The sequence below is a fragment of the Apis florea genome, unplaced genomic scaffold, assembly GCF_048593485.1.
Source record: "Apis florea isolate Af1SG1 unplaced genomic scaffold, ASM4859348v1 contig_3493_pilon, whole genome shotgun sequence".
In the NCBI taxonomy this organism is placed as follows: domain Eukaryota; kingdom Metazoa; phylum Arthropoda; class Insecta; order Hymenoptera; family Apidae; genus Apis; species Apis florea.
The window spans coordinates 2,473,434-2,490,041 of record NW_028256772.1 but is presented as its reverse complement, the minus strand read 5'-3'; the positions used below and the strand labels follow the sequence as shown (position 1 = coordinate 2,490,041).

Here is a 16,608-nt window from a genome sequence, read left to right as displayed (position 1 = left end):
TCTAATATATCCATAAAAAACATATAATCGTTTAATATTTTGTTTGCATACTAATTTTTTTTATATGTTACGTAATAAAATATATACAAATATTAAATATTTTTGTCTGAACGAAACCATGCATAATGTTAAAACATTACCATATCATTCATGGAATATATTTCTAATTCATATCTTTTAAGAATCATTTTGTGCCTTCGTTACTACATTACATTATTTTATTATTATATCGTCTAATCACTCGCTTTTTGCTTTGTCATTATTCATGTTAAAAACATTAGGACGTTTTTCAAAATATTTATCATTTACTTTTTCATTTACTTTCACTTTTTTCTTTGCATAGAATTGAAATGTAACGAATCAAAAGAATGAATAAAACTAGGCAAATTGAAAAACATTACATTACATATTACATATTTACATTATTTCTCTATCGAAATATTATTCCACAAACTTTTCATCGTACAACAATTTCTATATCTAATGCAATTAATCGTAATTAACGCAACATTTCCAATCGAATACACAATAATCCAACTAATAAATATTAAGATCAGTAAAATTATTCAGGTGCACGAGAATTAGCCAGTTCACTCTGTACAGAGAAGTGTAGTAAGTGTATATGGGAGGGGGGAGGGGAGAGCGAGAGAGAGAGAGAGAGAATAATAATTCGACAAAGCGGTGGTCGGAAAGAAAGAAATCCATATTCAGATCCGATGATGTATCCGAAGGGGGCCGTGGGAGGGTTGCTCCCTATTCAAAGGGGAGAGAGGAGGGGTATGGAAGGTATGGAAAGGAAGGAGGAAGCCGCGTGAACCGTGCATCAGGTCTATACTATACTCGTACTCTTACCCTTTCCATTTTTCTCATTTTTTTCTTTTTTTTTTTCTTCTTTCTTTCTGGCTCTCTGTACGCCGTTTTGCCTTTATCATCGGCAACCACAACGGCAACTACGGGGGCACAGAGAGAGCCGGTGTAGAACCTCCCCTCTTGTACGTATGCCATGCCATGCCGCGCGACGATTATGATTCCGATTATTATGATTATGATTATGATTATTATGATTATTGTCCGGAGGAGGTATCGCGTTGCCGTCACAGGCACGTCGGTCCGCGCTTTGTCCACGTGACAGCGATAGGGCCTATTTACGTCGAGAACACACTCAACGCCGACATTATAATAGGGGATAAATCCAGCCAAAAGCCTACAATACAACGTTCCATCATAGTATTAACCGGTAAGCTGGCGGCTATATTGGTTCAATGTGTAATTTATGCGTATACATATATGTATCTATACACACACACACACACACACACACATACGCATAAGAAATATATAAGAAAATATGATATTTTATTTATATTTATTTATTTTTTTTTTTTTTTTTGGATATGATAATAGGAAAATTTTAAATTGTATGGGAAATTATATTATATTATATTATTATATTATATACAATACAATATTTGCAAGTATAGTAAGTTTCCTATCAAAATTTAAAATATGTAATAATATCATTTAAATATTAAATGATAAATATAATTAAAATATTAATCTAACAAAAAAATATATTCACATAAAATGCTATTTAATATTAGAATGATCAATCTAAACTTGGTCTTTTTATTTTAATCATATAAAAACTTATATTTAAAGCTATATAAGATAGATATATATATATTATATATATTATAAAGATATATTTTTAAAAGAATACAAAAAAAATTGTTATTGATATTTTTTTTCTTAAAGAAAGCGTATCTATTTTCTTTATACTCAGAAGACGTTGAATATATAAAAGACGATATAAATATAATTTCATTAATTGTAACGTATCATACAATTCCTCTCATCTAATCTCAAAAATAATATATACACAAGAAGTTTAGTTTTTCACCGCGACGAAATGTGGAAAATGATAAAATCGCATTTTCATGGAATCGAGTGGAAAGGTATGTGGAAAGGTATAAGGGAAGGAAAACGAAGGTTAGACGATAAGCCGTTCATATCCATGCGTTTAGGTGAGATAAGTTTTATGATGCTCCCGTTATTTCGAAAATTCTTTCTAAAACGAAACATTATAAACAGACCCTTGGGATAGTTATTTGTGATAATTTTTATTGTCTTTAATGATTTATGATACAAATATAATCCCTTAAAATATACAGAAGACATTTAGACTATCGATAGCTCAAATATAACTTTGAAACAAATAAGAGAATTTTTGTTCCAGTTTTTCTTTATTTTGATTATAAGGATGGAATGTATATTCTTTCTTCAACTTCAGATATTAATCATGGCTATTTTGATAATTTTTTCATTATAAATAATCGTTATAGCAATATATATGAGCTAATTCAACGCTAATTAGTTATTATATACATATGTATGTATGGGTTTGAACAAGTAAAAGAGCCCTTGTTTCTCTGCTACATTCCCACTCACAACCGAAACTTTGCCTCGTCCTAATTAGTATCGATTACCAAACATCCCCCTTTTCTCTGCCAGCATTATACTTGTGCAACAGTCCTCGTTCGTATCTCATTCTATCGAGGGGCCCCCTAGTGACTTTCAGAGAAAAAGAGGATGGCCCCCGGGCCAACTTCAGCTGAGGGGTGGCCATTAGATTGTAGCTGGAACACCAAAGTTTCCTCTTAATGAGTGTACACAAGTATATAGAACTCGCTATGCTCGTAAAGGAATCACGATTCGTGTCGTTTATTCCGACTAATTAATCCTGATCAGTGATTTCATCAATAAAAAAGGTAGAAACAAATTATTAAAGAATGAGCATTAATTTGTTCAAACTTTTTCTTGAAATATTAAAAAAATGGACATATATTTATGCTATTTAATCTTATCCAAAATTTTTCGCAAGAAATTTTACTAAAAAAGAAATTTGTTATTGCTTAAAAAACTAAAATTCCAGTTTTTTCAATTGTTGTTAATAAGCTTATCCAAAATTCTATTCTTAAAATTCCAGAAAATTAGCTTCACTCGAAAGCTTCATTTCTATTCCAAGAAGCCACTCGAACTATTTCGATAACTCAGGCTTTTCTTTCAATATACATACTAACGAACAACCTTTGCCTATGAATTTTCGAAGAGACAACCACTTCGTTCTTTCACGGGCTGCTATACGTTTATATCCGGAAAAACTGTAATCGGATCTCTTTCGACCAGAAGGAAAAGACACGAATAAGAAACTTTGAAGAGGCGTCACAAGGAGCGCAGTAAGCGCTATCGGCAATGATCAGACGACATCTGTCGTCGGTTTGTAAACTGACGATACCAGACGAAAGGTCGACCATTCGTCAGTTTGTCTGGGTAAGATTCGCTCCTGCGGTTCCGTTTACGAATTCACTCAGAAACGAAGATAAACAGGCAAGCATTGGTTTTACGACCATGTATACTTCATCTTAACTCACTTTCTATTTACCAGTTTTATTTAGTTAACGACAATTTCGGTCTGCATTTCTTCAAAGTGAGCCATCTTATTCAACATGATAGATGCTGGATGCGCGGAACGTAAGTGCTTGCTTAAATAAAAAATATAAGTATAATGACACTTATTACTAACAATTATACTTATATATAAAATTCATGCTATTATAGTATCTCAATGTTTCTTTTATTGGTAAATTTGTGTAAATTTGTGTAAATTATCTTGTTCATGTGGCTTAAAATAAAATTTAAATATAAGAATATATATTGATATATTCTTTTATTTTATTATTATGAATTTATAGATAATAATTTTAATTTTTAATTTAATTTTATAAGAATTATAAATTCAATTTTCATTGATTTCTTTTTTTTTTTCTTTTAATTTCTACATACTATGGGACGATAAAAATACAAAATGTAGGTATATGTATTATATCTGTATTATACCAAGCAATACTATTATTTCTTTCGGCCTATTCGCGGTATTACTGGACGCATTCCGTTTAAAATCTTTAATCTCGTTAGAGTTAATTCCTCCGTCTATATCTTGTTAGATTCTGTGTGATCCGGTCAAGTTGATTTTTTTTCTGTATAAAAAAAATTAGCTGACTAAGAATCGAATAATAACTCTTCCTAATACAATTAAATCTTTATTGAAATCATTCGTCAAATCACTTCATGATTGTCTTTGTTATACATACATATTATCTTTCTCATACATATAATATATTATTAAAATAAAAGTTGACTTTCTTATGTCAGTAATTATTTTCAATATAATAGAATCTATATTGAATTCTATAAATTTATATAAAAAATTTGTAAAAAATTAAAAAAAAAATCACAGATATTTTATTAAATAAGTTAAATATTTTATATATACATATGTAAATGAATATAAAACATAATACAAGAAGAATTATACCAAAAGATTCACACATGTTAAAAAATTCGATTACTTCTTCCTGTTACCTTTACTATGCCCCATCAATTATCAATTTGTTAGGTTCATTACATCCATGTGGTAGCTCAACCCCTTTCTATTTGCCCCTTTCTACTCACACCATATGTCCTCATTACTCTCTTCATTCTTACTCAAGACAGCATACGCGAACCTAACAAATCATAAGTTGCGTACGATAATCGATAACTTCTCACCAGCGTCAGTCATTATATTCGTTTCTGAGAGTACATATATTTATCCGTGTTTCCTATTCGTCCCACATCGATTTTTTTCACGAAAGAAACTATAATTGCACTTTTACTATTCGTTTAGTATCGATTGAACAATTAAAAAATATTTCCCGGGATCATATAACGAAACAAGAAAAAAAAGAAAGAGGAAAAGAAAAGAGAAAGAGAAAAAGAATATAAGGAAAGACAAGAGAGGTAATGCTGAAGGAAGGAGGAAATTAATCCGTCTTTCAATTTGTGTTTTCAGAAATTTAACGTTCCAGAAAAATTATGCAACAAAACGGATAGATTAGAGAGGAAAAGTGGGTAGGACAAATGAGAAAGATTATATTCTTCTATATATTCCTTCATTGATCAGGTATATATATATGTATATACATATATATACATATATATACTCGAAACTCAACCGATGCGATGTATCGGTTCTTCTCGAGGGATCGGCGAATCATTCAGTGGGCTGCTTGAAACAAGGCCAATCTTAATTAGGGGATGCACCGGCGGATACGCTCCCATGAGATGCTCATTGTTCTCCTACCTTTTTACACCGTTCTCCGATGCGGCGCCATAGCAGAGAAAGAGGAACGTCTACATGGATGTGGTGCGTCTAAAAGTGCATGCCCCGTGCCCCTGGGATATCAAGTAGAGTACTATCGGTCTCCTCCAACGTTTACCATAGAACAGAATTCCTTGGATCGACGGAAGATCACGCATACATAGAGGGAGTCCGCGTATGCACACGTGACACTTAAGGTACGTTTCCACGTGGCGTTAAAAGTCACGGCGTTTGCTATCACAAATATTTTTTAGTAGTCACGTAGTTTGAGATATTTTTAAAATTATAATATTTAAAATATATTGTTTAGTGGCAATAAAAAGTTATAAATTATGTTGTTATGATAATAATATTTTCTTAATTTATATGTTTTCATACATTTCAGTGTCACTATATTTAATTACTTATAAATTATATTTTTGTTTGATTAAATGGTGATATTTTTCATGAATGTTTTCACGCAGTTTAATTTTATGATAATTGCCTATAAAATATATTTTCACGTGACTTTAAATTATGATTGGTCGAAATTGTTAAAAACTTTGTTCATTTTCAATTGTAGCGTTATAAAAACAAAATGAAATATTATTAAATATAATTTTTACGTGATATGATATTAATTTGATGATTTCTTATTTCATCGCGTGAATGTTACTTAATAACCCAATTCATTGTGTTTCTGCTTGATTGCTATGTTTCTATGTAAATAAATGTATTAAAAAATTGATATATATTATTGAGTGATCTTCGATCATTCGTTTACTTAAACTAAATATAAAATAATGAATTTGTAATTTTAAAGTAAAAATAAACAATGAAAAGATTTTTGTTTTTTTATTTTTTAAAAGTAAAATTATGTCGGCATTAAATGTATTAAGCGAGGAAATACATTTTTTTAAAGTTGGAAAAAAACTGAATATCCTATTATAAATAAAAAATAAAGTAAATAAATAGAATATGTATTTTTTAAATTATGAATATTATCATTATAATTCGTATAAATCACGAAAAGAACTTTTAAAACAACTTAATATATTATATATATTCATATTTTCAGATATATTTTCACAGATATATGCGTGTTTGATTCTTCACAGAGAAGTATGATTGACGATGTTCTAAAATAACAGACAAAGTTGGAGAAGCTTTTCGAATAGACATAAAGATCTCTGCAATATAATAACATTACTGATGATTCGTTTGTCGTTAATGCGAATAAAATCAGCGTATGATTGCTTTCTTGGATAACAGTAAGGATAAATAACGATGGATAATTTAATAACATGTTTCTGGTGATTATGGAGTAGTTATGCAAACACGAAACCTAACCAGATTAAATATAGATATTCTGATTGACAAACATCGTATAACGCGATATTCAATATGAGAATCAATGATGATGATCATGAAATTAATTTCATTAAAATAATGAAATTTGTGCTTTTTTAATTTTGGTATAAATTATTTGTAAATTTGTTTATTGGAATAATTTTGGCAATTTTTTTTATTATTATTAATGTTATTGTAATAGTAACATTATTTCATGACTTTCAATGTTTTCATACAGATTATTCATAAATTTATTCTTAAAATAAAGTAAAATATTTTTCAAAAAAATAATTATACCAAAAATAATTCTAGTTTATCATAATAAAAAAATATTACTAGAATATTAAATTAAAAATATAGTATTTTTATTTTATTTTTAAATTTCTTTTTTTTTTTGCATAGTATTTCAGATTTAATTACTTTAGATAGAATAGTTATTTCAAAGGAGCATTCATTTATTATATAATCATTCTTTTTTAAAATAAAAATGAATAAAACAGAACTGATACAGACAATAATACAACAAATACTCGATAAAACAAAAAGATCCGTTGTCAGCAACATTTTAACCAGTGATTTCATTTCAAAGGCGACCAAAGAACAAAAGCATCGACTACACGCTTCATTTTCTTCACCATTCGTTCCTACTGTCTCACCCCTGGCCGGATTTTTTCATTTCTTAAAAGCCTGCCTACATCTACTGCATCGTACAATCTAAATTAAAACTACCTATCTGGGACAACAGTACAAAAACCTGTCGATATAACTTACATACCAATACCGTTTTCTTTACTTCCATCCCTTTCTCCAATCTATCAAACAATTCCGCAAATTAAATAACTTCAATGAACTGTGAGAGAAATTAGCTAGAAATCATAATCTTTTAAATCCATGAATTCAACGAATATGAAGAGAATATAAAAACATTTTATCCATCTTTTTTAATATATTACTTTTCAATTTTTTAATATTCTTTCCATTTTATATTTTACATTAAAAAATTATTTGTTTATTTTGATTTATAGGTACATTTACAGAAATATCGAAAAACATCAATTATTTAACTTAAAGATAATATTGCTATACAGCGTTCATTTTTCAGCGATAATTATTACAATGAAATTAAATTATTTGAATATTAAAAAAGAGGATTGTAATTTAAAAAAATTATTATTTCAAGAAAATCATACGCAATTATCTAATTTATCTTTCAAAATTCTATTTTTATTATATTTTTATTATTTAAAAAAAAAAATTAAAAAAACAATAACTTGTATAAATTCGCGGTTTTATTCCTTTCCCTCATCAAGATCCACTCAATGAGACAGCGCACGGTGTTGCGCGAAAACAGTTCGTGTTGGTTCAGGCGTTGGTTTTGCGGCGGGTTAAAGCTCGTTCACGCGTGAAACAAGGAGTCCGGACCAGGGATCTTAACGCTCGGTTAGACAAACGTTCTCGTTGTTTGCATTAGCATATTGCGATTTACATTTCCCTGTATTATCGACCCCTAACTACCAACCGTTGTTTTGTTCAGATTGTATATCTATCCATTTTATTCTGTACCATATCCTCCTCCTTTCTCTCTCTCACGCTCGTATTGAATTTCATATATTTCGCCTAAAGCAAATAAGACGAGGCATACAACGCGAACGATAGCAAACGATCGATTGACTCTGCCAATTCGATTCAACTATCCAAATTGCGACTGATTCAACTGGATTGGTTTATGGATCTAATTTATGATCAGAAAAGAATATGACGATAAACGAAGAATATTTGAAGAAGATTTACATTTATTTAATGGTAAGAAAAGAAGAGGAATAAATTAAAAAATTGGAGGATTGTTGATTTTTTTTTGATAAGTTTTGTAAAATAAAATAGATATCAATAAAAATAAATATTCGATGAATTATATGAAAAAATTATATGAAAAGACATGAAAAAATTAGAAATTTGTTCTAACAAAAAATCGATATGGATGTGAATTAAGAAATCGTACGGAAAATATATAGCCATACAATAGAGAGGTTCACATGTCTAATATATTATTTATTCATTAACTTTCATTTCTCTGTACATCAAAATTTTTACATATATTTCATTATTTATTAAAGTTTAAAATTTTAATTTTCTTTATCAATGTTTATTAATAAAATTTTATAATAAGAAAAATGTAGCGAATCATGAATCATATTCTCATGCATGAGAAAGAAAATATTCCGCTATTGGAATACAAACATTCTTTGATTAATCATCATTGATTACGGATAACTACGTGTGTCTTTTCTTTGCAAATCACGTTTTAATTCAACATATTGTATGGCATTCTTTACCACAAATAGATTACAAAAGAAATTATAAAGATTATGTTAAATCAAAGAACGTTCAAAATACGAGAAAATGTTACTTCTAAATACCAGGAAATTCAAGATAAATGACGATATTAAAATCATACTATATATTTCATCAACACGCATTAATATATATCTTTCATCTTTCTTTCTGTCGAATAAGATTACTCAATTATTATTTATAATAGTTAAATTTTTTTTAAAGAAATTATTTTCTATAATGGTTTTTTTTTTATACTATTTAGAATTTTTATGTGAATTCTTAAATATTGCTATAATTTAAGAGATGTATATATTTATTTTTATTGAATTTTGATTATATTTAAATTGTATTTCACTATATTTAAAAATGAATTATATTTTATTATATTTTAAAATTATACTTTTATTATACATATTATTTTTTTCAGATTACATTTAAAATTATATATATATAAACATGCATATTTATTTGCAATCAAAAATAAACAATTATTATAATATTATGTATTACTATTATATATTAAAATATAGAATAATATTTACATGAAATTAATATCAGAAAATAATATGAAGAATTTTAAACGATTCAACTGATTTCCTATAAACATTCGATTCTAACCTTATCTTTGATCAATTACACTAAACTCATTTCACACTTTTACACTTTTACTTCCACTAAAAACTAAATCATTTTCTTAAAATATATCAATTTTTAAATAGTTTAAACGGAAACAATCACTGGTTCAATCAACCACATTCCGTTTTGTCCGACAATTGACGAAGTAAAGAATGCGCGTGCCTATATATAAACTTACACGAAACGATTGCCGAAAGCTCTGGCGGTAAATATCGCTGCGAGTTCTAGATGGGTCTATTCGCGAAAGGGATCAGAAAACAGTCGGTAGAGAGCGCCGCCGCGTGCTCGAGGACAAACGAGCAGTGGGGGGTACGCGTGGGCTGCATGGTGTCGACGAAGGCATCGGAAGCGCGATTTATCGCGCGCACACTCCGCGAAGAAAGAGTCGTCCCGCTGGTGGTCGTTAATTCTTGTCGCACGTGTCCCACCGCTTTGATCACGCGAGTATGCTAATTGCACCGTCCACCGCCCACTCGCTGCCAGTGCATGGAAAATCGTCGAGAGTTGACAGCGACCAAAAGTAAGAGGAAGATGAAGGAAGAGAAGAAGGATCATGATGATGGAAGAGGGAAGGAATAGCAGAAAGAAGACCAAGAGAAGAAAGAAGAAAAAGTGGAAGAAAGAGAAGAAACTTTAACTTGAGTCGAGTGGGATGGATTTTGCCATTCTCCATTGGCGTGTACGTTCTGTTGGCACATGCGCAAGTACCGATTCCAAACATCGAAAGACATGCTAGGAATATAGGATAATCACCTTGCTTAACATTTTGTTGCGACGCATTTTGTTTTTGATACATAAATTAAATGAAAGAAAAGTAAAATAGATACATTGAATTGATGGTTTGATGACTTGTTGAAATATGAAGATTAGTTTTTATGATTAGAAATGAAAATGAAAAATAGAATTTAAATTTAATAAGTTAATTATAATAATGATAAATTGTAGTAAATGTTAAACTCATATCTGGAAATATAATTGTAAGTACAAAAAGAACTATAAAAAGAAATCATAAATCTTCAATTCATAGAAATGCGATTGAATTATCTAAAATCAGAAATTATTATGAGAAAATACAACATACAATACTATGATTACTAACACTCGATTTAAATTATTTTCAAATAACTCAATTTTTAAAGAAAATTTAATTAGAAACATTCATAAAGAAGAATATATCTCATCGACAAAAATGATGTAAGTAATATCCGTTTTGATATTAAATTTTTGTTTCATAGTCACATTTTTCCAGCCATTACAGTTTCCGTGAAAATATAACTTAATGGACCAAAACGAATTTCTATGGAGAAGAAAGTATGTCTGTGGTTTTCCAGGGGTAAAAAGGACGGTGCACGCGCCGCTTGCAGAAACGTTTCGTAAATTCGAAGAATGGCTGGAAAGAAGTGGCCGCCACACAAAGCGTGCCGACACAACCGGGCTCGTTTGCCCCGCGGAGGTAATTGTCTTCTTGGCCGCACGAGAGCGCACGTATTCCGCAAGCAAATACACACCAAGAGGCTGGCTTACATACAGCGTTCTCACGGGATGGAGAATAAACACCATGGTCCGGTCTGTTACCGACTTTTCAACTTTTCGTTTCCTGGACACGGTTTGTTGGAACATTCTCTCACTCGTTCAGTTGTCGATTTGTGGATAACGAATTGCAGTGAATAGAAGAAACTTTTATATTGTTTATATTGATGTGTGAGTAACAAAAATATAACGAATCAAAGGAACATTTGTATGCTTATTTTCTATCTGATATTTTTAGGTTATATTTTATTTCTCTTTTTCAAGAGAAGAATTCTTGTAATTGTAGATAACATTTAAAAAGTAGAAAATAAATGAGATTATAAAAATGAAAAAAAAAAAGGAAAAAACAACGAATATAGTTATTATTGAATTTAAAATAAAATTGGAGAAAGAAATAATGTTAAAAAAGAAAGAAGTAATTTAAATTATAAAATTATAACGAAGATGTTAATTGTTAAATTATTTTGTTTCAAGTAGTTAATATCTATTTTGTTTTTCGATCTCCAGAGACCGGAAAACCCGTTGAAAATTTATCGAGCGCGGCTGTAGAATGTCTTTTCGTGATTATTCTCAGCTTAACGTGCCACGTCTCTCTTTGATCCTTCGTGAAGTATAAATCGAAAGAAACTTACACAGCAGAATATTTATGATATTCGAACGAGAAATTTTTTTTTAACTCGAGGAAGACATATTCCTAACAAAACTGATTCGTCGGTACCTATGAAGTCTTGTAATAAAAAATATCAGCGGAAGTAGTACATGATGTCACACTATATTGAAAGAGTAAAACAAATTTTTTTTTCCATATATTATTTAGTCTCTTCTATCATTATTTTTATTATATATAATAGAAAAAAAAACGTTTTTACAGTATACCAATTCATCAAAGTTGCATTAGTTATATGTTTAATATAATTAATAATTTTATTTTGCATTAAAATTTTATAATAAATTATTCTTTGCAATCTGAAATTAACCTAAATAATATTATTTAGTGAATGATTTAATATGATTTATATAATAAAAAAAATTAATTCAATATAATAATTTGCAAATGATAAAAATTCTAAATAGCAATACCGAATACATAAATTCAAACATCCAAGTAGAATGTACAAGATGTCCTTAATATTCCAAACAAGGTATTAAGTTTCGAAAAAGGGGCCCTCTGATAACATTGCAAATAATTTCTGATCGAATATCATTTTTCACTATTGAATGATCCGGCTTGATATACAGCGTCAAGCGGTATATGGGATGCCCATATATCGAAGCCCCAATAATCGCGGCGAGTTAATTCGTGTTTGTGCGCGCGGCATACGGTGGTGCATCATGTTGCACCATCGTGCATAATAGCGCACTGCATCAACAACGATGTTTACCTTTGGCGCAATATACAAACAGATGTATCTCGACGCGGAGAGTTTCACTTGCCGCGGATCATTTTACACGTACGATATTTCTGTAAATTATCCTCACCGTATGCGATCCATCCCCCTCTCCTCAGTCACCCCTCTGGGGGAAAACGTTTCGATTTGCATTGCATGAGAGAGTAATAATTCTGTCCATTAACCACCGACCACGTGTGTGGTCTGATAGAAAACGATTTATGACTGAGATGATGATTTATTTTTGGACAATGTTTGAACTAGTGATTTTTTTTTTGATTTTTCTTTTTTTTTTTTTTTTGGACATCGAATAGAAATGAATTTAAGAAATATATTATACAATACTGCGTTTGTTTTATTATGATAATTTTATATGATTAACTCTAGTATTATTTTTCATTTATATTATATTGATTTGATATTGTTTTCTGTATCTTCTTACCGTGCTACCGGTGTTATCTGGCATTAGCATGACAATATTACGTATTACGGATTGTTTGGACATTTAATATGATATACTTTTTAATTAAATGAAATAAAATATCTGTTTTCCTTGATAAAATAAATATATATACAAAATGTTAATATGTATATTCATGGTATCTTTCGGGAATTGATTTTAAAAATCTAAACAAATAATAAAAATTGATGTATAAAAATAACTTATCTATTACATTGAAACTTATCTATTACAAGCAAATTAAATGTGTCAAATAAAATGATATTTATATTTATCTCATTCCATCTCCATCTCGTTTCATCTAACATAAATTTATAACTTAATAAGCTTTAATCGATATTTTTATGTACCATTTGTATTTATTTTGATTCATTAAACTTCTACGAATATATTAATATTATTATATTAGCATCTTATATATAAAATTCCAAATTTATTAAATTTTTAAATTAACCTAGATATCTTTTTCTGTTCAATGTTTGTTCTAATTAACAAACAATAAATAATTTACAATTCTATATTCTTATAAAATTAAACTTTATAAAATGTTCTCTTATGTTATTATCAAATAAAAATTTAAGTAAAAAAAAATTAAGTTATTATTATTCCATAGTTATTTTTTTTTCTTCACATATATCCTATTAAAACCGAAACATAAAATCGAATATATATACAAACAACCAGCAGGATCAGAATATTCTCGATATTTTCAACTTTTTGGAAAGAAGAAAAGGCAGAGTCGATAACCGAAGGACTGAATGCGTAGGGAAGCGTAGACATGTTAGTGCATGGGCCATTGAGCCTTGGGAACTCTGATTAGCTCTTTCGTTTCTTATTGGAAAACTTTCATTGCGCCGCAATATGAAAGGGAGAAAATTCCATCTCGTCCTGTGGCAGGCTCAATTTACCAGAAAATTCTTTATACTTTCTTCCAATTACCTTGATATTTACCCTCCATATGTTTGGTATTTTGCTTATCTTTCCGAGTAGGGATTTTTCTGATTCCATATCTGTTAGTTTAGGATGCTTAGATGATTTATCTGAGCAAATTATCGTTGGAAAAAGTACTAAAGAAAAAACGAAACTAGTTAATTTTATTCTAAATATTCAAAAAGATTAAAGAAGTTAGAAAAAAAAATAATTTATGCATCATTATAAATTATTTATATTTTACATGTTATTATTATTATTTACTTACAAATTTAAAATTATTCAAAGTTTCCACTTTTTCTCATTTTATTCAATATAACGTATATATATAATATGATATGTATTCTAAAGATTTTATTATTATTAGTTATGATCATAATTTCGAGAATGCATTTAAGTGCAATCACGTATTATACGTACATTATTGATACATATACTACATAATGACCATCAATGACTAATGAATTGTAAACGTCAAGTTCTATGTCGGTTATCCGTGACCGTCATGCCAGTGAATGTGTTAACTTAGGTCTGCTCACTAGCAAGGTCCTTCAGCACTTGTAATGAAGTCGTCGATTGTTCACGAGTGGAACGAAGGAGATTATTTAACACATAAATTAAGTGAAAATAAAAATATTATTCTTGGGAGAAATTTTTTAATATTGGCTTCAATATTCACATGTTCTCAATATACACATTCTTTTTATATACGATTGATCTAAATAGTTTTTAAAAAAAGAATTAAGATAATAGAAATTTTTTAGCATGAAATGAATATATGAACAGAGAAATCTTAACCTATCTTGACCAAAATATCTATTGATAATAAAACCTTTATTCATTAAATGTTCACTAAACTTTTCTATTTAATAAGAAAACACTGATTAATTAGAACAATTAAAATGATTAATGTTTAAAAATATTCCTCTTGAAAAAAGGAAAGAAAATCTCATATAAAAAACTATACATGAATAGCTTATCTATTGCACAAATCATGAAACTTGTAATGCGCATGTGCACAAAGAGAAGAAAGGCGCATGCGTCGAATAATATTAAAATACAGTTCCTAAATACACATTTTATTTTTCATTTTTATTTCTCTTAATTTGCACAGTTGACAGTAATTGCAGATACAAGTTTAGAATTAATCGATCAAATTTCTTAATATATCATTATTAAATCTAATTCCAAGAATTTGATAGATCTATACATACCACATGAGAAATTGAATAGAATCGACGATACCTTACTTTTCCCGAAAGATATACTGCTATTACAAGATTTTACTTATAGAATCATTCTGGAATTTTCACGAAAAGCCTATGGATCAGTGAAAAAGGGTGCAACCGGATGTGCAACGGGCTTGGTAGATTGCGTGAGCGTGGTCGAAGCTGTGACGAGGCTAGAGAGACGCGGCACTTTATGGTGAACGCATTTTATTGCCTGTGGCTGCCGTACAGGCGGCGTGGTTCAAAGGACCAGCCGGAACAGTAAAAGCTAGTTTAACGGTGCTAACAGCGGCTGCAACACGCCGAATGTATTACTATACCTCACGAGTCCTCTACTTTTCTCCGACCCATTCGCTTCACGCGTATACGCATACACAACATACATACGTATGATATTCAATATGTGCATACACGCATACAAATTCGGACACGTATTGGACACACTACACTGTACACTAGTGCACACAAACACGCTAAACATGCTCAATACACGCGAAATTATACATAAGAATGACAAATATATGAAAGAAATGTAAGCGTACACATATACACGAAACATGTCCAACTGTACTCGAGCGTATACACACGACAGAAGCAAATACACGAAAGACACGTTTCCATTTCGTTTCTTTTCCTCACTTTATTCTTTCTCGTTTTCTTTTTCTTGTTCCAGGAGTTACGGCCACTACCGCGAAACCGATATCCCTGTCGATAGTACGATAATTTACGGCCACGCGCAGCTTTAATTAAATTTTCTAGCTGTACCCGGGCCCGGCAGGTGAATGACAGCGGCACTGGTCTTCGACGGATGCGGCGACGGAAGTGGCAGAACGAAGACATATGTGGGAGCATCGAGTCGATCGGTGGAAATAAATTGTTGAGAGAGAAATTGAGGTGTTCGATTGTCGTTCGAAACGTGATAGTGAATTTTCGTAGAAAGATTTATTGGGTTATTCAGTAACGTCATTTAAAAACACGTGGTCGCAAAGAATTATAAGATTTTAAATAAAAATTAAAATCAAATTATCATGACTATGATTTCTCTTAACTTAAAATTAAAATCAAATTATCATGACTATGATTTCTCTTAACTTGCATATATATATATATATATGTAAGGAAAAAAATATGTATGAAAAATTAAATAGATAATGTGTAAATTTTTATATACAAATAATTGCTATTCGAGAATTGTAAAAATATTTTTTTTTCACTATGAGAATGCTTGATACAGAGAAATAATAATGGCAAAAATTACAAAATATAATTAGTTATATATATATTAATTAATATAGTATTTAATAAAAAAATTAATAATAGATTTGCGTAATTGAAAAAATAAGAAAGATTGTTGAAAAGGAAATTAAAATCTCAATCATAAAAAATGATCCTCATAATTAATTAACAATTAATTGATTAAAATATATAGATGTAAATATAAGTTGTAAATAACAGTAATAATATAAGATATATATTATTTTTCTAAAATGCTTTTAAAATGATATTCATAATTTATAATTTCTTCAATTCTAATTTTATTTCGTCATAACTATTTTATGTGAAAATTTTAAT

The 16,608-nt window shown here is 29.5% G+C and overlaps 1 protein-coding gene and 3 long non-coding RNA genes across 6 annotated transcripts in view; 2 read left to right on the top strand and 2 right to left on the bottom strand.

The window, feature by feature from the left end:
• The window catches only part of LOC100865071 (protein Wnt-4), a 65,933-nt gene that overhangs the window by 22,284 nt on the left and 27,041 nt on the right, over window positions 1-16,608 (bottom strand). The window lies entirely within an intron of this gene.
• On the top strand, window positions 3,312-6,884 carry LOC105735407 (uncharacterized). Its single transcript, XR_015293553.1, has 3 exons — window positions 3,312-3,531; window positions 4,892-5,397; window positions 6,258-6,884. It is a non-coding gene; the product is annotated as an uncharacterized LOC105735407 (long non-coding RNA).
• LOC105735408 (uncharacterized) lies at window positions 9,246-11,474 on the top strand. 2 transcript variants are annotated; one of them, XR_015293547.1, is made up of 2 exons: window positions 9,246-10,693; window positions 10,831-11,474. It is a non-coding gene; the product is annotated as an uncharacterized LOC105735408 (long non-coding RNA). The 2 variants fall into 2 exon arrangements; XR_015293548.1 differs by having other exon boundaries at window positions 10,749-11,474.
• LOC116414334 (uncharacterized) lies at window positions 13,071-14,862 on the bottom strand. Of its 2 annotated transcripts, XR_015293550.1 has the most exons (4): window positions 14,606-14,862; window positions 14,228-14,525; window positions 14,076-14,152; window positions 13,071-13,944 (listed from the first exon to the last, which is right to left on the bottom strand). It is a non-coding gene; the product is annotated as an uncharacterized LOC116414334 (long non-coding RNA). The 2 variants fall into 2 exon arrangements; XR_004224826.2 differs by having other exon boundaries at window positions 14,228-14,812.